Here is a 21,463-nt window from a genome sequence, read left to right as displayed (position 1 = left end):
AACTCAAGTGACATGCTTGAGGACATTTACCAGACTTCACACCCTTCACACCCTCTGGATCTCAAAAGACTTACTACATGAAGGCTACACATCAGCAGTACAACTCCTCAAGACCTGTAAACAAGTCCTGCCACTTTTTTGTTGCATGTTAGGGCGGGATGGATTAACTATGTATCATCCTAGCAGTCACACCCTTATTCACTTTGACTGATGCTGGTATGAGGGCCGACTTAAAGCATGTGTTTCATGTTTCAGTGTGATTTTCTGGGCATCGCCTTCATATACTTTTAGAGCTGAAGTCAACTTTGTTTGATACATCAGTCAATAAAAACAATCAGACACATTGTTTTGAAAGAAAGACTTCATTATTCTTTCAATGTGCCATCATTCTGTTTGTTACAACTAACTGCACCGCTCTCAGAGGACCTTTACATTTTGGCAGAGTGACTGTACCTTTATTAGTAAAGGAGCTTTAGTGATATCGCATAAGTCCCTGCCTGGATCCGCCCGACCTCAAACTGCACTTTGGTCTAATTTGCCAGAAAACACCTGTGTAGGTATGCATGACATTTAATGTAAGGCTCTGGATTTCACCTCTGGATTTCCAAAAGAAAGCCACAGTCCAATCTTTTCTGTGCATATCAGCATAGGTTAAGTATAAACCTATAAAGTATAAAGTTTAATCTAAATCAGAATGATCCACATTTGGAAATTCAATTTTTTGCGATGCGATCCATTATTCCATCCCTGATCCAGATACAAACTTTTCAAGATTACAGAAAAATTGAGAGTATAAATTGAAAGTTCAAATTTTTTGTCTAAAGTCAACTTCATCACTGTAATGGTTAAAAAAATCATGTGCAAAATATAAATAAATATATCTTTACATATATATATATGACCAAAAGTTAGTTTTATTGTATTTTGTTCCTAAAATCCTCCCTGAATCCATCCTTCTGCTGGGATCAGGATAATCCCTAATTTTTGGATCAAAAATATTCCAATCCTACTAAGAAGTTTTGAACAACACATGCTGTAGTCTGAATTACATGCCCTTTCTTTTTTCTCAGTACGCACTGCATCTGCCCTTACCTAGTATGTATCGTTGCACAAAGTGTGCAAACATTTGGGAACAATCCATTTGATAATAAACTTTTTTTTGCATAAATTTGGTTTTAACATTAAGTATGACTGGTGGTTTTGAGATAGTAAGGTCAACTTAACTCAGAAATTCAACAGAAAAAGAAATTATCCATAAATGTTAATGAAAATATGTGATGTTACCAAACTCCATGAACCAATATGAGCAATGAAGGAGGTACAGTATGTCTCTGCCTGTACAAGTGCAGCAAAGCTCACAGACTGTTTCACTGGACTGTCAGCTGATGTAATTCACACATACTGCAAAACATTCTAACAGGAAATACAAAGGGACCCATTAAAATGATTATGTCAAGTCTGAAAAGGTCTATGGGAGGATTGTGTTAATCCAATGGAGTGTATGCATGTCAGTCCTCAGAAGAGCTCTGTGTGGGTATACCATAAACACTGATCCAATGAATTAAGTTCTTTATTGACCTGGTACAGTATTTTAAACCCTCATAAAGACAACTCTTTAATTATACAATGGCTCTCGGTTGTCCACTTGCAAGTTGTAAACATGGGACTTTTTCTAATCCCAACCTTACATCCATATATTTATCAAACTTTCTAGACCCAGCTGTCCACCAGTCCCCTCCTCACCCTGCCCCTCCATGCACACCTGTCCCTCGCTCCCTCATCAAGCCACACCTGTCCCTCATCAAGTCTCAGCACATATTGCTTGGCATGTTGTCTGCCTGCTGCAATAGTCTTTCCCTGCTGTCTGCCTCACATTCTTGCGTTTGTCCAACTATCCTGTAGATGCTGATCCTGAACTTTGACCATTGTTTCATGAAAAGTGCCTTTACCTTTTACTGCATCTGCAGTTGGGTCATTCTCCCTGCTTTCAAAACCCTTAACTCTTACTGATTGTACAAACACCCAAAAAACACTGATAATATAACACTGACAAAGAAAAAGCCATTAAAGAAGTCAGCGGAAGAACTGGATGACTTGTCTACTTCTGCATTCACAAACAAAAGCAAACCAAGAAAGATAATGTGAAAAAGCAAGTTTTGTTATATTAGAACCGCAGTTTGTGAATTTATTTAAGACTGCAAATGGACAACTTCGCTTCAATTGCAATTTTACATTTTCTTTTGGGTGGTTTTTTTTTAAAAAGCATTGCTTGTGTGGATGGGAGGTTTTAGAAAGAAGGAGAAAACCTTGCTTGCTAAAATACCCATTTATAGCTACATGTGGCCTGCAGGCCTCAGTTAACCTCTAGGGCTCACTTTGACATTGCATACACTCGCATAGCTCGGTGCACAAAATGCACTTGCTAAAATCAAGCTTTAAACAAATGTTATACAATAAAAACATGTTTTAGTTTCATTGAGCCTATTTTCTATTAGCACAGCAACACAGCATCAATTTCTGAAACTAACATTATCTCATCGGCCTGATAAGTTAGGGGTCAAAGGTCAAACATGATTATGTTTGACATAACCTCATGGTCATATCAGGACCAGACATCTGCTGACCTGGTTTCAGTACCTTAAACTTTATTACCCTCAGCTGCTCAGATATTATTTCAAACTGAGAAGACTGAACTGTAAAAAGATAAGAATCCTCAACAGGTTTAAACTCCAAACTATGGAGACACACTGGGCTGTAGCAGCCTACAACATCTTCTTCTGGTCTTGCAGGGCAGACATATAGGTGGGAGTGACCTTAGAATGAAAGAGGCTTTATGTACACGCGTGACACGGAGTTTAACAGCTTTATAATTGGTTTACTGTTTCATGCTAGAATGCATGGCCCATAGTCCACATCCAGTAGGTAAGGTTAGCAAATGAATGCAGAGGAAATGTATCTGATATCACATTAATTATATAGCAAAATAAAGACTAAAACTGTAAAAGCAGTATGGAAAACTTAACCTATACTTGAAATAAAAATTACTTCAGCAGAGGATGCTAAGCAAATTATGAAAAAAAGTACAGAAGATTGTTTTTTTAATCAAGTATTAACAACAAAATATGCTACTCAGATTGAAAATGAATATTAATATGTTTTTATTTGTAAGCTATTCTTGCATGTCCCAACTTTCCATTAATGTTCACCTGAAATTCAAAAAATGTATCAGTGTGTTTAGGTCTGAAGCTTTGCTGCTGCAGTTTTGTTTGTTTTTTCCTGAGTTAACTAATCTTGCAATTAACAAACTGAGTCTAGTATGCTCAGTGTCACAGGCACTGTATCATAACAAAGAAAAAATCAAAAGCTGCCCATATTTTGTGAAAACATTCCAGACGTTTAAATTTCAACACATTTTAAGAAAAAAATTCCACATATTACAGACATTAAATGACTGTTATAGCACTTATACCTTCATGTGTCATCGAAAAGTATGTAATGTATCATTATAATGATGATAATAGCAATATAAATGAAATATTTTCCCAAATAATCCAAAAATGACTGTCTTATGATCATAATGGCCAATAAATAATAGATCAAACTGCTTTTAATTCATCATATCAGTGAATTACATTCATTAGTCCAGACATGCAGTACAAAATTGATATGTTATTAGATTGGTTATACCAGTTTTTGTTTTTTCTTATGTTTTCATGAACATTATCAAAGTAAAAAAATGTATTCATAAATGAGGCCCACTGTATGATATCTGGCTTTTATGAGGTTGAATACAATGTGTTTAAAGCGTCTTTCACCAACAGTAATGCAGGTGCTGAGGGCGCTTACTAAATTAATGTTTTCATCGGGGGGGGGGCACCAAATTCTGGGCGCCTTGACAGTCTCTGGCTTCCCGGCCTTCCTCTCTTGATCCAAGTCTCTCCATGCACCTTTTGAAATTTTTTTTCACAAAGTCAGTTTGCCTTCTGTCCCTTTCATCTGTTTTGGAAGCTCTATTTTCCTTTCTTGGAGAAAGACATGGCAGTGTACGTTGATGGTCCAGCAGCATAAACAGTCACTTACTCAGCCAGATGCATTTACACCAAGCAGCAACCTCCACCAATGTGGAGATGCAGCATAAACATAACCCGTTGGTTTGTGGAGTGCTCTGAACATTTACAGTCTATGTGTAGAGCCCCCCCATTCCATTAAGACTTTGGGTACTTAGTCATACATTCCACCAACCATAACGCTGCTGAATGTTGAGTTGCATTAACTCGCTTGCAGGGTTTAATGAAATTGTTGTTTCATTGCAACATAAAGAGAATCATATGTTTCCTCTGCTTGTTTAGATACCCAGAGGCAGGGTTGGGTGGAGGTGAAACTGATAATTTACAGTAACCTTCTTGGTATGGTAAAATATGCGAGAAGATATAATGAGAAAAGATCCAAAGTGAATATCAGCCACTTTGTGGTCTTTATAAATATATATGATGCAAATACATTTGGAGACATTTCAAATAAGATATGATTTGTCTGGATTACATAATGTATTTACCAACTTCTTGGCTTATCTTCACAAACTTAACAAAGATTGCCATTGATTTTTTTATGAATAAGATCCAGTTTCTGCACATTTCTCAGAAGCAGTAGGATTACACTCAGCTTAAGGTTTCTGTCCATGTTCACTGTGAGACTTCTCAGAGCTATGTGATCTATTTCTGTGGGTGTTGGCAGCTCAAAGTGAGAGCTGTAATCACAGTGGGTTGAATAATCAGATGCTAGGCCACACAGTGTCTTTATTAACCAACAAAGATTCAGTTTCTTGCTTCTCCTGTCCTTATGCACTGATTCAGACTGAAGTATTATTCATGCATTTGTTCCTGGGAGGTAAATATGCTCTAGAGGCTAAAAATACCACTAAATACCACTAATGGATTCTTTAACCTGTGTACCATTGTCCATGTTGTCCAATATAAAGGCAAATACAAACTATCACCAATACATCATTAAAAGAATATATATATATATATATATATATATATATATACATACCATCAAATTGTTAGGAAGCAGGGTGGATGGATTGGTCAAACAAATACAGGACTTTGACCCAGGAAACTGTTGTTTTTTGTCCCAGACCAAAACTCAATGCTGAGTTATTTCAATTGAGTGTTATTTACTTCATGCATGTAATATACTTCCTTACAAACATTAACCCAAATCATTTCCAAACCATGATCTTTTCTGCCTAACCTTGTAGTTTTGTTTCCTACAACCGCAACTCCTTCACAATTTTACATTGCTGTGGCATCGGTTCACATGTTACGTATGTGACTGGACTTTAACCAAGGATACCACTGTTTGTGTCCTGTGTGAAACAAAAAGTCAACATTGAGTTATTTTAAGGTACCTAGACTGATGTAATGCAAGTGATACATAACGCTGTGTACTTGATGTCACTTAACGTCATGTATGTGATGTTATATCACATAGATAATAGAAACACTTGTTTTGCCCCAAACCATTATTTTTCCCAAACTTAACTTATTAGTTTTGTTATGTAAACCTAACCAAACTGTGACTCTTTCATCATGTTAACCAGGTGTTTAAAACATTTGTGATGAAGTCATGCCATTGGTAGGGGTACTAACTTAGGAGAAGCTCATGTAAATAGTGTTAGCGGATGGGCCAAGGATGCAAATTTGTGTTTCCTAGGATGGCAAGGCATGACCCGGCCTACTCTGCCTTACTCTGGCTCTGATTGGCTCTACCCTGATATTCTAACCTAACCTTCTAACCATCTCACTCCTCATTCCTAAACTTAACCAACAAAGGCCAAAAGCAGGCCACTAGCCAAACAGAGGGAGATTAGGGCAGTTCACACCTTGCATCCAAGGAAAAGCAGTAGGATTTGTTGAAATGTGATGGCATGCTAGGCCAGCCACCTAATGTAGGTAAATAGCATGCTGGGGTTTTATTCAGCTATCAGCTAATGAACTACACTCTACTACATATACAGCACATATTAATATGATATAAAACATCTTAACCCAGCCATACATTTGCTTTATTTTCCAGAAAACGTTTGTCCAAATAAAACTCCAATTGGGGTCTTTTCCAAGAGGCCCGTTTAATTTATTTATTGAGCAGAATCTGACAGGTTCTTTTTTTTTCTTTTAGTTCCTCTTTCAGATTTGACAGGCTTTGGGGTTTCATTCAGTGCAGTTATCTAGATAACTCAGTAAATCTGCTCCTTGGATGAAAGCCCCTGCTTTGATTCCAGACCCTCTGACTGCTCTGACAGCTAATCGGTCTGATTACAGCAAAACCCTGCACGTAAGATCCTTTGCAATGAGTGGCCTGTAGAATTGCTTGGACAGAGCAGGAAAGAGCATAAAAGCAGATGCCGAATATAATCGAAGTGAAGTCAGAGGCCATTGAAAGAATAAATACTGAGTGCATGATAGGAGAGATTGATCAAAACAAGTAGTTAATCCTGAAGGGAATGGCCGTGTACACCCAACAACTACCCTTGTAGCTTTGTGTCAACTGTACTCCGTTTACTTACTAAACACACCTATCGTGTGCTTCATTCTTGTTTACACAAAACTTTGTTTGCATGTTTCCACAGACTTGATTCACCATATCTGCACTTGAGTGATATGAGCGATATAAGAGACAAAGGAATGTAAGGATGTTGGTAATCTGATGAACAAACTTTCGGCCACAGTTGAGCGTGTATTGTAGCAGGTGCGCTGAGTGCCAGATCAAAGGGTTAACATTTTCCTGTAGTGTGGGTGGAGTGATTAAAGGCACACATCTCAAAATTAGAATGTAGACGCTGCAGGTCAGGACCTTGATCAGAGAGCCTTCACCCATCTGTCTGCCGCTTTGATGACCACATCCATGCACATCACATTTCCTTCAGTTATGCAAGAGGTTACCGTCCGTCCAGACTTAACCAAATGTTGAACACTAATCCTTAAATGGTATCCAATCAAGAGCAATGCACCCTTGATTTCGACAGAGTAGTTAAAGGAGAGATAATAGTTTAATCTACATGTTGGGGAAAACGATCAAAGTCCAAAGACAACAAAATGTGACAAGTGTTTTCACCGGCTTTAAGGCACTTGTTTTTCTGAAAATGCTTCTTTTAAAATCTCCACAGATGGTAAGACTCTCCTCGTAGTTTTTCTCCTCTACTACACTTCTCTGTGTTTTTATAACCCTAACCTTAATCCTACCGCCTTTCTGTCATCACAACACAACAGCAATGCCCTCTTTATTCCTTGTGCTTTATCAGTTGTGACAGTTGTGCTCTCCAGAGCAGGCTGCAGGCTTTGACCCGAGATCCTTGAGATAAGGAGGGATTTCACATACATACACACAGCACTTAAAGGCATCAACGCTCTCCCTTACCTTCCAAGTCTGGTCCTGTGCAGGTCCAATCCTAACATTGTTCCAGGTTGTAGATGTAAAAAGAAATGTACGCACAAAAAGAGAGAGTCAGGTATTTACAAAGGTGAGTCCACTTATTCTCACTCAGACCATCGTGCTTTTCTTCTCTCTGAAGTCCGAGTGCGTTGGCTCGTGGTAGGTCGTTATCATGTTGGCAGTGTCCCACCGTGCCACCGGGGCAGGAGAGCTCTGCATCACCACCAGCCTGATGGGGAGACTGAGTCGGCTGCGGGTCCCGGGCGTATTCTTTGGTGGGATCTTTGCCCCGGCAGTCGTACATGATACACGATATCAGGAACACCAGGAGCAAGATAACGTAGCTGGCGATGAGGATGCAAAGATTCAAAGTGACAGGATCGATCTCCTGGTAGTTTTCCAGAAAGCCCATGGTGCCCGCTTCATGCTGGGCGGCCCTGAGGCCTCGAAGAACAAGCACCTCAGAGCAAGGGGAAGGTAGAAGGTATGGATAGCTGCTGCAGACCGAGAGAAAACACTAAACAAGCCTGGCGACAGCAGGACTATCTCCCTGTCTATCCTCTTCAATCTGTCTCTCTCTACTGTCCTCAAACCCCTCCCTCCATCCACCTCACTTCTGTCTCTCACCTCTCTGTTTCAGATGAGCGCCGTGGATACGTGGCTTTGTGGTAAAAATACTTTAATCCGCGCCACTCCTCCAACCTTGAATTTCTGCGATCAATGGCTCCCTTTAATAACTTAAGCCTCAATTGTAACTCAGCAACTGGGACAGACTCTGTGTTATATCATCTGCTAGCAAGTGGACATTAATTACTGTGTATGTGACGTAATTGAGAGTATATCTTGTGTGCATGTGTGAGTGTGTGTTGTGTGTGTGTGTGTGTGTGTGTGTGTGTGTGTGTGTGTGTGTGTGCGTGGTGTAATCTTAATCTTGATTGTGAGTGGGGATTGACGGAGGAAGCCATCTGGCTAAACAGAGGCCGCACAGCGCGACTAAAAGGCCACTCAGAAAATGCCAACATGCTAGCAAAAGACTTCATGAGAAAAACTCTTCCTTGTAAAATCTATGACTTCACATAATTTTGTTGAACATGGAATCTGGACAGCTTTAAAGCACTTGTCTTCCTCTGTGTCAGACTCCTCTTTGCAGGCTACCAGGGAATAAGAGACGGGATTATCATGGTGGACAGCAACTCCTCGGGTTTATAATCTCTGTTGATGCATGACAAAGCACGCCATGGTGGCGTGGGTCTGCAGGCCTGAAAAATGTGTGTGTTTGTGTAGATGGTGACACTTCAGTTGCGTGTGTCTGAACAAGTGATCTGGATTTCTTGTTGTGAGGCAGTCATTTGAGATTACTGTAGATTGATGGACAGCAGAGGGCAGCAATAAGCAACATTAGCAGTGAGTGCAGAACCACAAGAAGCAGAGCTGGAGGCTGAACTTTGACCCAGACAAGAACTTCATTAGGCAGGGAGGGTGTAACACACAGAGTGCAAATAAAGCATGAAAAATAAAGACAATCTGATTGTCAACACGTTTCGTCGCATGTCCTTCCTTTTTAAAAACTTTTTACCTTTTGCGTAATGTTTGATTAAGACTGCACAGTGATTTTCGGCATGTTTTGAGACAAAATTATGCTAGGGAAAAAAAAGAAACTTAGTGTGTATACACTTAATGTGTGTGTGTGTTGGTGATTGCGACAACTATTGCTCTATTGTGTAGTGCACACAAAAGAGAGGAGACTTTGCATTAGATGGAAAAAGTTAGTTATGAATATCAGGTTAAGGAAATACAGTTCTGGTTTCCTCATGTACTGCTTGAATTTGAGATTTTGGACTATTTGTGTGCTCATAATGCTTCTTTCAGACACACATAGGTGTTTGTTTTTGTTATGTTTCTTTTCTGTAGAAATGCATGCAAAAAGTGTATTTTTATCTAGAAATGCATCATTTGCATAGTTTAATATAACATAAAAAATGGTGATATGTGTTAGGGTTTCTTTCTCTCTCTCTCTCTCTCTCTCTCTCACTTTCTCTCTCTCTCTCTCTACCTAGTGTTTTTTTTTTTCATCTAATAATGTGTAGAATCATACAAATCTTTTTTTTCTTAAACTCTGAGCCCTAATCTTCACTTCAGTAGCACTATCATACACCAAACGTTCCAGTTTTATTCCTATATATATATATATATATAGGAATAAAACTGGAAATATATATATATATATATATATATATATATATATATATATGCTGGAGGTTATGTTCATATATCATTCATAGCCTGAGTATTTAGCATTTTATTCCTAAAAACATGGAGAAAAAGGATCTTTGTATGGCTGATGATTGTCTGATTAAAAAAAAAACCTATATCCAAAATTTCCTCTGTAAACCTGACTATGTCAACAAAATTAAATTAGAATTTCGTGTGAGTGTTCATCAGAAACAGAAATTTTGAACCTAGCTTAAGCCAATGTTCAGATTTCTGTTCCAGAAATGTGTGCAAGTTGGTGCCTTTTTGATTAGATAAAGCCTCAGATTTAAACATAACAGAAAAATCAGAATCAGAAAATCAGAAAATTGTGAAACAAAAAAGCAATCAGCTGGGGAGGTTTCATGGTGATATCCATAAGTTCAAAGTTTTACCCTATTCTAGTTTCTCCCCTCAAAAAAAAGGTCTCTGAACTGTTGCTTGTATACTATGGGTGTCATCCACAGTACTTTGCCAGGAAAAAAATATCTTCTTTCAAGGGTTAACTCTTTTGCAACACAAATGTTTGTCTTTTGGCATCTTTACTCATAAAAATGAAAACTCCAACAACTGCACTAGAGGAGAATAGGACCAACAGGGAAGCACACTAAATATTCCCCAACAAAAAGAGTATTCATAACATAAACAGGGAGAGCATGAAATCAAGCACTAATCTCCTGCAGAACAAACTGTCAGTCATGATGTTTCCTGCCTCCTGGTATATATCAGCCAGTGTGGGCAGCAGATGTACACGTTACATCTGCACAGCACAGAATGACCTCACTCCTATGCTCATGTTAGGCTGTAATCCCTCTGCATGCTCAGGAAACTGATGTTAGGAGCAAAAGGCTTGACCCTGATCCTGCCTGACCCCCACAAAGGACCACCACTCTGGCCTCGTGATGAAAGCTGATGGGGCGGGGCTTTGGTGTGACCTGTGACCTCACTGACAAATCATCTGTCAGTGAAAAATGATGACCCACTCCAGAAGGCAGCATCTGGAGGAGTCAAAGTGCACTCCGCATATACTGGAGTCAGCAATGACTGCACTGTTTCCAGTTTCTATATTTTAATAACATGTGTCATGATTTGCTCATGATGATTGATCGCCTTTCATGTAACAACAGAGATATTACAGAGGATTTATAGTATATCGATCAGGATTAACTGACTCCAGGGGATCTGTCTCCAGGTCATAAATGTTGATATATTTTACAACTCACAAGGGAACTATGCTCAGTTTTTGAATGTATGCATGTTATTCATAGCCTAAGACATAAACATGAACATCTCTCTCCAAAATCCAATAACTAGAGCGCTACAACTCAAATTCGTGGGAATGTTCCCAATGTTCAGAGTATATGGGTATATTTTCTGTTTCAGAACTGAGAAAACTACAATAGAAAAAAAGGCTAATCGCAAAGCGACTTTGTACCCTATGACAGTTTCAGTTAAGTCTGAGACTTACTTCTCTGGTGTCTGATTTTGTGTGACATGTTAAAAGATATTAATTTAACCCTTTCTAGGCTAAAGAAAAAACATACTGGAATTCTAGTTACTGGGATTACTAGTGCTTCCCTTAAGTTACTCTTTTGTTTGATTTTGTAAGCGGCCACACTGAATCTCTCCCCAGAGAGCTTGACATTTCTGTTCTTGTCTGTTCTAATTCTGTCAGATCCAGCCCTCGCTCCTCTATAGTTCCAGCCTCTTATCCAAATATGGTCACTTCTGGCTTCAAAAACCAAGGTGGCAACTGCTTAAATTACGAACTCAAGGCTTCAAAACAGCAGTCCGCAAACCAATGGGTGATGTCATGGAAGCTGCATTCATTATTTATACAGTCTATGGGCTTATTACAGTATTAACCCTGTTTTTAGCAGTAAACATGATTGAAATTAAACCCAAAAAAAGTTTTAAGATTGGAAAGTTTCTGCATACACCAGACATGTAAAACAGTATGTTTCATGTGCAGCATCCAGTGACATATAGTTCAGATTACATATATAGTATAAGAACTGACTTTTCATCCCTTGGTGAAGGGAATGGTGAATGGTGTGAAAACTTGGCAGCAGACCATGATGGACAACATGATTTCGCACCCAAATAGAATGTTTAATTGCAAGATATCAGGCCATTTCCACTGTACACTGCATTGACTGAACTTTTTTTTTTTAAGTCAAAACATGATCTTTTGTCATGTTTTTATTGCCAAAGCATTGCTGGAATGTAGAGTTTCAGCAGTCATTTTGATGACTGGGCTGCACTTTTTAACATGATCCAGAATAAAAGCAACATAATTAATACAATACAATAATGATAAAACAATAGTTACCAGCCAATATTAAGTTATCCAATGTTTTACCATCTATATATTCTTTAATGTGAACAACAAGTGTTACTGGTCTTGCAGACAGTTTTCAATTCAGATGTTACAGACTCTTTTTTTAGGTGTGATACGTCAATATGAAGAAAAACAATAGAAAAAAAAAACATCTTGTAGGACTTAAAAGATATAGATTCACTCTAAAAGATAACAAGAAAAGCCATGTTTGTGAACATGGATTGTCAGCTAAACCAAAGATTTAGAGCTCTAAAAACAGCTGCGCGTCAGAGGAAGAGTGGTGTTTCTGTCCTGGGGATGTTTGTGTTGTTGTGGTCTCAGGGAATGATTAGCTCAGAGGATGTAATAGGTTTGTCTGTGTGTATACCAGGCCTCTGGGTGGAGTTTCTCCTGCTCATATCTTGGAGATAGATCTTCCCCAGCGCCAGACGCATGGTGCCAGGGAGTCCGGCAGCCTCGGTGGGCCCTGGAGGACAGACAGCAAGGGGAGATGGGAAAGGATGTGTTGACAAACTCTGCAGGAGCCTTCAGCTGTTTGAGACAGTGAGGCGAGGATGTTTAGAGTTTGTCTCTGCTTTATATGCTGCCTGGGTCTCTCAGGCATGAAGCCCCAACAGGTTGTTTGTTCATTTTCACAGTGTGAAACTGAGTCTCCCTGCGGTGATCCTCCTCTCGATCAGACAGACTGTGACCTCACCTCTGATCTCCCACCATCAAGCATCCCAAAAACAAATGAGGAGCAAGAAACAAGCCATGTTCCCCCTGTGAACTTACACAGGCAAACATCTGTGATTTTTTTTTGTGTTTAAGTCTTACAGTTTTCCCTGGATAACAATATATGTGGAATCAAAAGTCTAATAAATAACTATTGTGACAGATAAATCTTCAATGGTAGGATAGTTTCCCACTTTTTGGATAACTTACACAAACAGTAAGTTGTAAAGATGTTTTTAAAAATAACTACACTAAACTATCAAACTGCTGCTTACACATGTATTGCATCAGTAATGTTACTCAGAAACATCTTCTGAAGGGAATGTCATTGGCTTTAGAGGTGTTTGATCATTGATGAGGTTTGACCTGATGATGGAACCAAATGAAAAGTCAGAGAATCTCCAGTACATCCCAATGGGAACATGAAAGTCTGCATCGAATCGGTTGTCCAAAGTTTTCAGTTAAAACCACAAATGTGTCCCTTATGTTGTTGCCAGAGGAAAAGTGAAGGGATCATTTAAGTCTTTGGGATTCATCCTCTGGTGACAGAGTGAAAGTCACAACCATATTTCATGTCAATCAAACCAATAATTGTTAAGATATTTCGGTCTGGACTAAAGTGGTGGACTGACCGATACTGATATCCCTCAAGCCACACTTTTACCGCAGCTAAGCAACAGGAGCAGTATTGCCCCCAGAAATTTTTCATATGGGTGAACAAATGTCGGCCAATATATCTTGAAATCTTGAAATTTTTTATTCCCTAATATCGGAAATGACATCGGCCCCCAAAAATCCATATCGGTCAGGCCTAATTGTAAGTAATAAAACCTTTACTTGTAACAAGCCTAGTCAAGTTCAAGAACACCACACAGAGACCACCAGTAATTTTTGATTTTATTTTTGCATGGGAGCAACTTTATTAGGGTGGCAGTGGCCCCCCGTGGCCACCCCTTGGCAGCACCACTGAACAAGAGGCCATGGTTTCAGTATTCTGAAACCATTTGGCAGGAAGGACTTGCTGTATACTCTGGTGGCGCTGGTGTAAAGGGTGACGAGTATTATTTAAAGGCTGAAGAGCTTTGTTCTTTGGATTTAGATTTCCACTTCTTTCTTAAATGAGGGACTCGCCTGCATATAAGTTCCACTAGATTCTTATACCATCTTCAAAGTAAGCCTGCAGACCCAATATTTAAAACTATACAGGGCATACAGTGGCTTAGGTTTCCTCTGTCATGGAAATAAAACGGTAAATCACACTAAAGGAAAAGCTAAGATTACAGACTTGAGAGAATACAACTGAAACTGAGAAGTTAAAAACAACCTCTTAGTCACAGTTACACAACAAAACGGTTCCAGTTACATCCAACATCCAACAGTCTTCACATTGGAAATTGACCTAGTGTCCTTTACTGAACCAAAGGGGAATATTTAGTTCAGTCTGAAGTGGCCTGCAGGCTGGAGGGCACTGGGAGGAAGGAGGGTGTGGTGAACGTGATCCTTCGTCTCCGTTTTGTCTTCCGACTGTTTAAGTTACTGCGGACAGACGTTCCATGAGGTCAGCAAGGAGGTGCTGTTACACGACCAGGAGACAGCTGAGTGAAACTCCTGCTGCGCTGCTCTGCTAACAAAGGCTCTATAAGGATCTTTGATCTCAGGGCAGATGAAGAATGGTCAATAAACTGACATTTATATAAACCAAGAGTGGAATAATATGCCAAAATGTACTGTTTACTTTTTAAAATATCAGAAATGGACTTAGATGACCAACTCTCCAAAGAAGACCCAGGTTAACAAATACGAGAATTTCCCTGTAATCCGATGAAACCTGAATAAATTGGCCTATATTTTTTTTTGTTTGTTTTTTTGTTTTCAAAAACATGGAGAAATGAAAATGAGAAACTTAAGAAGAAATAACCCAAAAAATAGCTAAGAAGTTGTAAATAGAAGAAAATTACCTGAAAATCAGAAAATTAACATAAAAAATAGAAATAAAAACAACAACCCTAACCCAAAACAAACAAGGAAATTTACTGAAAGTGCTTAATAGCAATAATAATCATTTAGTAAAACAATTTGAAATGTAAAATTATGATAATTATAAATTTAGCTTTTGGACATTTTCCCCAGCTTTTTTAAAATTATTATTAATAATTTTTTAAATCAATTCCTGGGATTTCTTGCCAAGTCACTCATTGCCTTTTTTTATCCATGTTTTCAAAAGAAAGCAAAGAAATTTGGCCTAGGTTTCAAAAGTTTAAATTAGAAAAAAAATGTTAAAAAGTGCAATAAAAATACCTGAAAATTAGAAAAACAAACAAACAACAACAAACAGCCAACTGAATTGACCTGAGCCTCCTTTTTTCTTTGTGATTTTCCAAATCTACTAATTTCCTGCAATTTGTAGAACTGAAAACTATTGCCAAGCACTCATTGCCAATTTCCCCATGTTTTCAAAAGGCAAACCAATTTGCTCATGGTTCAACAGTTTAAATACTTGTGAAGATATCAAAACGCAACACAAGAAAAGTGATGTCAATCACTCCAAAGGATAAACACATCAATGTTGATTGCATTAGGCACTTCGTTAAAAAACTCAATATTGATTGTAAAACTGCAAAATCAATCCAACTTTCCTTCTCTTTTGTTGCGTTTTCCTATCCACCACCGAGTCTGATGGTGACGTGCACTGAGTGAGGTCATTTTAAACGTGCAGAAGGAGAAGACTGGACAAGGGTGGGGTCTCACCTCTCAGACAGCAGTGGGTGACAGACGGGCCGAGGATCTTGCAGATCTGATAAAGGCCAAAAGAGAGCCCTTTCCTTCCTGAGTGGTGGACTGTTTGTGTTAGAGCGTTGTGCGTCTCTTCTTCTGGGTGTGGGAACCTACTCCTCCCAGAGTTCATGGTTTCCTCTCGTCAAGGACCGGCCACCAGCCCCAAATGTGTCATTCAGAGGACTGAGCAGGCCTTTAAAACCCCCAAATCTAACTAAATGTTCTGTTTTCTGATGTACTTGTAGAAATTGCAACAAACGTGTTTTATGGACTATAAAGTTAATAATCTGCCCACATTAGACGTAATTTTGGCTCTTGTCAATACATTCAGGGTTATTTTAACCGTTTGAAACATGGATTAACATCAGATATCTTGTGTTCGTTTTTAGACACTTTTCACAAGGTACTTAATCCATTCATATATAAAAAATATGTTTTTTTTATTTCAGCATTTTTTCTGGTCATTTTCTTGTTTGTTTTTCTTTCTGTTTTTGAGCCATGTTGTGTTAAGTTGCTCATTGTCTTCTCCCCATGTTTTTGAAAGCAATCAAAACAAAAAGCAAAAAAAACCCATCAAAAATCTACTGGTACATTCAGAACATGGCTGCACTAACTGAACAAGAAAGCATGACAGATCCTCCAAACTCAACATGAACTCATTGAGATTTTAATTCACTTTAGATGCTTATTCAGTGCACTGATTCTCTCCTTCCGCGTAAATTCCCGAAGACTATATTTCCCTGATTGATGACATGATCTGTGTGTTTTCTTCCAGTTTTGTCTCGGTTTAAATGTCTGCAGCTCACATTCACACCCACTTTAAATCAGCAGGGAGCTGTAAAACTGGCTCCTCGCCATTGTCTTGTGTACGTCATCACAGCAGCTTGTGCGCTCCTTCCCAGGGAGAGCTCAGAGGAATGTCCACAGCACCCCGAGATCCCAACAAAACACACCTCCCCCTCCAGGGCTCACAGTGACGCTGGTTCCACTCGCTCTGGAGGATAAAGGGCGGGCTGCGAGTGGGTCTGGTTCTCTTGTTGACGGGGATACAGAGTGGCGACCTGCTGCTTTATGGGGCCACAACGTTTAGAAATGACCTGTGAAAGCGGAACAGAACATTAGCTGCATTCACATGTCACTGAGTTTCTGATAAATAAGGTCACTTTATCCATTAAGTGTGTTTAGAGTTTGGGTCATAAACCAAATGAATAGACAATGTGAAATTATGACATGACAATACCCTTGAGGAAACGTCATCATCACTAAAGTTACTTCAATGTATTCTAAAGAGGGGGCATCTGTCTTAAATTCATAGCAACCTATCCAATAATTGTTGTATATAGTCTGGTGCGCAGTAGTGGACAATCTAAGAGCTGTTTGATAGACATTAAACACTCAACGTTGTTGCAACTGATGACTTTCGCATTTGTGTTTTCTGTTAATGCACTTTGGATTTGTATAGAGTTTTAAATATGCAGTTCTTCCAACATGTCTCTACCATAGAAGCCACACCACTGGAGAGAAGCTCAGGTTAAATAAAGGGCACAGACAAAAAGGAAATGTTTCAAATCCCAAGAGAATGAAAAGTTAAAGTTAAAATAAATTTGAGATGCATTCAAACATCATCTGGTACTTGGATCCATCAGTGTGCAGCTGAGAATGCTCAGCTTCACCATGTTTGTTTCTGGCTTCCTGACACATTGCAACTGTAAGAAGACAATCCAGCTTCACAACTGAACACAAGAAAAATCAACGGCTAAGTTGATTTTGTGTGCAGGGAGAGGCCTAATTTCAATTAGCACAGCAAAGCTTTGTGTTGTAACTGAAACTGGTTGGAAACAGATGTGGGAGTGTACGTCATTCTTAATCAGATATAGGAGTACGAGCAGTCAACTTTTTTTTTTGCAACAGTTTTCACACGGAATGAGTGCTTTGGATTTATCTCTGGTCACAATAACACAGACTCCGCAGCACAAACTGTGTGTGAAGAGGTTAAAGAGAATGTGGAAACAGGCTGTGGAGTGAGTCGGAGGTTTATGAGGCTTGGGGCAGGAAAGTTTCAGCTCCACAAAGCAGCTCATCTGTTCGGATGAAAAGGAAACCAAGAGCTGTGAAGAAGCTACTTCCCATGACATCATTGTGTTTGTTAAATGACCTCGGCGGGCATGTCAGACACACCTTCTCACTTCCTCCCTGAGCCATTCAAATTATTTACTTAATTTACAGACGGAGGTCTATATTTGCTAATATTTCCCTGGAAACACAAAATTTGATACTGAAACGTCCACAAGACTCACTTTTTCAAGACTCAAGGATGCAGTGAACATTATTAAATATCTAAGACAACAGCTATGGCTGTCCAGCCTCCCTTCCTATCTTTAGTTCATCACAAGGAAAACTGTTGTCCCAGCCAACATTTAAAAACAAAATACTACAGAAAAAGAATCATAGGAGAACAAGGCAGTTTAAGAGTTTAAAAAATGCAAAAGCTGACAAACAGTTATGTAGTTTTCTTGATTATATGACTCCTTCTTTGGTTCATAAAAAGTTTGAAAAAGTGACCAATGTCTGCAATATGATGCCTTCAAATTGCTCTTTTTGTCTGGCCCAAATCCATAAAAGATAGAAAAAGATATTTATTTACTCTCACTTCAGATGAAAAAGAAACAAAACCTCACGACTAAGAAGCTAGAATTAAATAATAGTTACATAATTTTGATTTTCCTTGATTCTGATTCAGTACTCAACAGTGACCTGTAAGGTTTTTATATTAAAAAAAAAAAAAGAACAAAGAATAGGAAGAATAGGATTCATAACAAAAATGCCCAAATACCCTTGTCTGTAGGACTTTAAAGTTTCAATCAGGCACAAATTGAAAAGCTGAATGAAAATGAAATTAGTTAAGACTACTGATTGATCCATGTCATTGTCAAACTTATACATTTTTTAAAATTTCTTAACTCTATGGGTGTAGGCTCTGAACATTTAGGTCAACTATTTATTGCTATGACATTGCTTTTACTTTATATTATGTTAAAATACATCAGTTTAAGCCTCTTGTGCTGGTGTGTCCCCCTGGTTAATGTGAAGATTAAACTAGATTTACATTTGTACATTTGTTACTGTATGAGAAGAGGTCAAATGCTAGAAATTAAAATGGTGACCTGTCATTAACAACATGAAGAGCTGCTTCTTTGTTGCTTTTAAATGAGAAAATTGCAATAGGAAGCTTAGTTAGCAAAAGAAAAGACCAAGGATGGGGAATATAGTACCTGCATGGTTGAAAAGCAGCATCAGCCCTTCACATAGTGGCTGAATACTGCACAAGCTTTCTGCAGATCGTGGAACTTCCCTCTCTGTGTGGGGTCCATCAATAGGAAGTGTGACCGCATCAGAACCCCTCAGACAATGACTGTTTCGGTTTACACAAGGACAAACTGTTTGATTGCTCTCTTGGCTGCATGTGATGTTCATTACTGCTGGACAAGTGGGGGTTGACAGTTTAAAAACAAAATTGGACAAGTTTCTGGTGTACATTTTCCACACTTCCTAAAACTCTCTTTGTGTCTCTGTTTTTAGATTTGTCTTTAATGTAAATAAAGAGATCACGTTGACATGGAAAAAAAAACATAAAAACTCTGGTGGTTCCATTAAAGTAAGACTCATTAATGGCACAGTCATTATCCTTTGGAGTTAACATCATATGACCACTGACACAATTTTCAGCTGCTTAACTTTCTCTCGTCAGACATTTAGGTAATAGGAGAGTAGTGTCAGCAAGTAGGAGCAAATCTTTGATTAACAAACTCAGATAAGTTGCAAGGACGGGTCGTTTTTTACCTGATTTTCACAGATGCCTCCCAGCCATCTACAGTGTCTCATCAGTCTTGTACAGTGTGAGGCTGACGCATTAGTCGTGTATGGGCTTTTCCCATCTTTTGCAATGCACATGCGTCAGAGGAGGCGATACCAATCGCAGTCAGGGGAGAAGCCAAACAAACTGCCTGTAAAGGGAAAAAAAATCTATTTTTTTTCCACACACATATGGACGTAATCATTCTTGATGCATGATGGGACTGACAACAGGGTGTTAACTTTCCTTTTGTTCTATGATCCACTTTATTCCTCTTTCTCCTCCTCCTCCTCCTCTGATGTTGACCACAAACTTAAAATTGTAGAAAGAGGATTCAGATGTGGCCATGAAGTCCAGCAGCTGTTATATACAAAAATCTATTGTTTTTTAATGTTCAGAAAAGCCCTGCTGTCTTTCAACATCTCTAATCACTTTTATGAAATTCAGGAGGTTAAAAACTCTCATCTGTACATCAGAGATGGGTAAAATGTGAGTATGGGTGGCTTTATATACTTCCCTACATCCCTGCTGTTAAGGAGGAAAATGTAACAAAGGACAGTTCTTGACGATATTACACCCCTGGGTTTATTTAGGAAGGGACAGGTCACGGTAGAAACAATAGAAAAGGGACATTAAAAAGATTAAAGGCACCTACATCAAAGCAGTTTATTGGAAAGTTAATATGCTGTCTCAGCAGTTTATAAGCACACAGATCATGGGTGTGATCTCAGTTTTCACTCAAATAATCAGTTAATAAAGTCACATTATATCATATTATAGAATCTGTGATGCTTTTACAAATAAATGTCTCTATTTTTGCTTTCTTTGTAGAATGCAGGGATTATCTTCTTATTTTTTCAAAGGAAAATAAATCATCATTGCAGTCACACATCACAACCGTTCGCATTAGTTGACATTATTAAGTCTTAACGAGCAACTTACAAGCTCGTTAAGATTAAGTGTAAGCATATAATTGTATATTTGTACATCTAGCAGACAAAGATAAACATTGGAATCCCATTGGAGTTGTGTTTGTGTCCACCCAGTAAATGTAAGTCCAATATTTCCTCACGACCATACGACCATATAGGTCGTAGGTTCGTACCCTCTAATACAACAAAAACATTTAAAAAATAGCAACGCTATTGATGGACAACAGAATAGCCTGTGTACTATAACTGTTAATTTTGGCAGTTTTAACACTTGGCTAACATTTTGAAACGGCTGCTGTTGCACCGAGACTATGGGGTTAGATGTAGGCAACAAAACTTCTTAATTAGGTTTAGAAAACAGATCATAGTTTGGCATAAAATAAGCATGTTTGTAACATATGTAACATAATTTAACATAATGTATTGTAACATAACATAACATAACATAACATAACATAACACAACAAAACATAACATAATGTACCGTAATGTAGCGTAATGTAACATAACATAGCGTAACGTAATGTAAAGTTATGTGATATACTACAACATATTATGTTATGTTCAAATAATTCAATATTGACTTTTGGTTTGAATACCACAAACACCTGTCTCCTTGATGAAAGTCCTGTGTTTGTTTGACCCATCCAACTCCCTTCCCTTCCATTCCCCATTCAAAGTGGACTTTAAAAAAGTGCTCTTTAAACTACATCCCCAGACTTCTTCCTTTACTTGCTCCCCTAACCTTCCTAACTTCTGCATGTACAAATAACCTATGAGGACAGTCTGTGAGACAGTTTGCACTTTACTAACAAAAATTACTGTTAAAAGGAATTGAAACATATTAAGAATTAATAGAGATGACATTTACGTATACTTAATTTCAGTGAACAAAGGGTTTTTTTGGATAGTAAGCCTCTTGATATGTTTTGTTGTTTTTCTTTTTTGTTTACAGTGATAAGTTCATCTACAGTTTTGAAGGATAAGGTTTTTTCAAGTATTGTGTTGGAGATGACACCATAGTCCTGTTGAAGTGGGATTTACTGTAAAAATGGGAGGAACTGGTCAGGAAGAGCTATCTCTTTATTATGTGGTGGAATAAGGGCGAACCGATCTGGCTGCACCTCCGGGACTGTGGGCAGCCAACACTTCAGACACTCCAAG

At 38.5% G+C, this 21,463-nt stretch overlaps 1 long non-coding RNA gene and 1 pseudogene across 1 annotated transcript; both read right to left on the bottom strand.

The window, feature by feature from the left end:
• Positions 1-7,542: 7,542 nt before the first annotated feature.
• Positions 7,543-7,846, bottom strand: LOC121956158 (annotated as a pseudogene).
• An 8,372-nt stretch (positions 7,847-16,218) lies between these two features.
• LOC121956117 lies at positions 16,219-19,398 on the bottom strand. Its single transcript, XR_006106671.1, has 3 exons — positions 19,355-19,398; positions 18,787-18,926; positions 16,219-16,611 (listed from the first exon to the last, which is right to left on the bottom strand). It is a non-coding gene; the product is annotated as an uncharacterized LOC121956117 (long non-coding RNA).
• Between the last annotated feature and the right edge of the window lie 2,065 nt (positions 19,399-21,463).

The sequence above is a fragment of the Plectropomus leopardus genome, chromosome 17, assembly GCF_008729295.1.
Source record: "Plectropomus leopardus isolate mb chromosome 17, YSFRI_Pleo_2.0, whole genome shotgun sequence".
Lineage (NCBI taxonomy): Eukaryota > Metazoa > Chordata > Actinopteri > Perciformes > Serranidae > Plectropomus > Plectropomus leopardus.
This window is presented reverse-complemented; position numbering and strand designations above follow the sequence as displayed.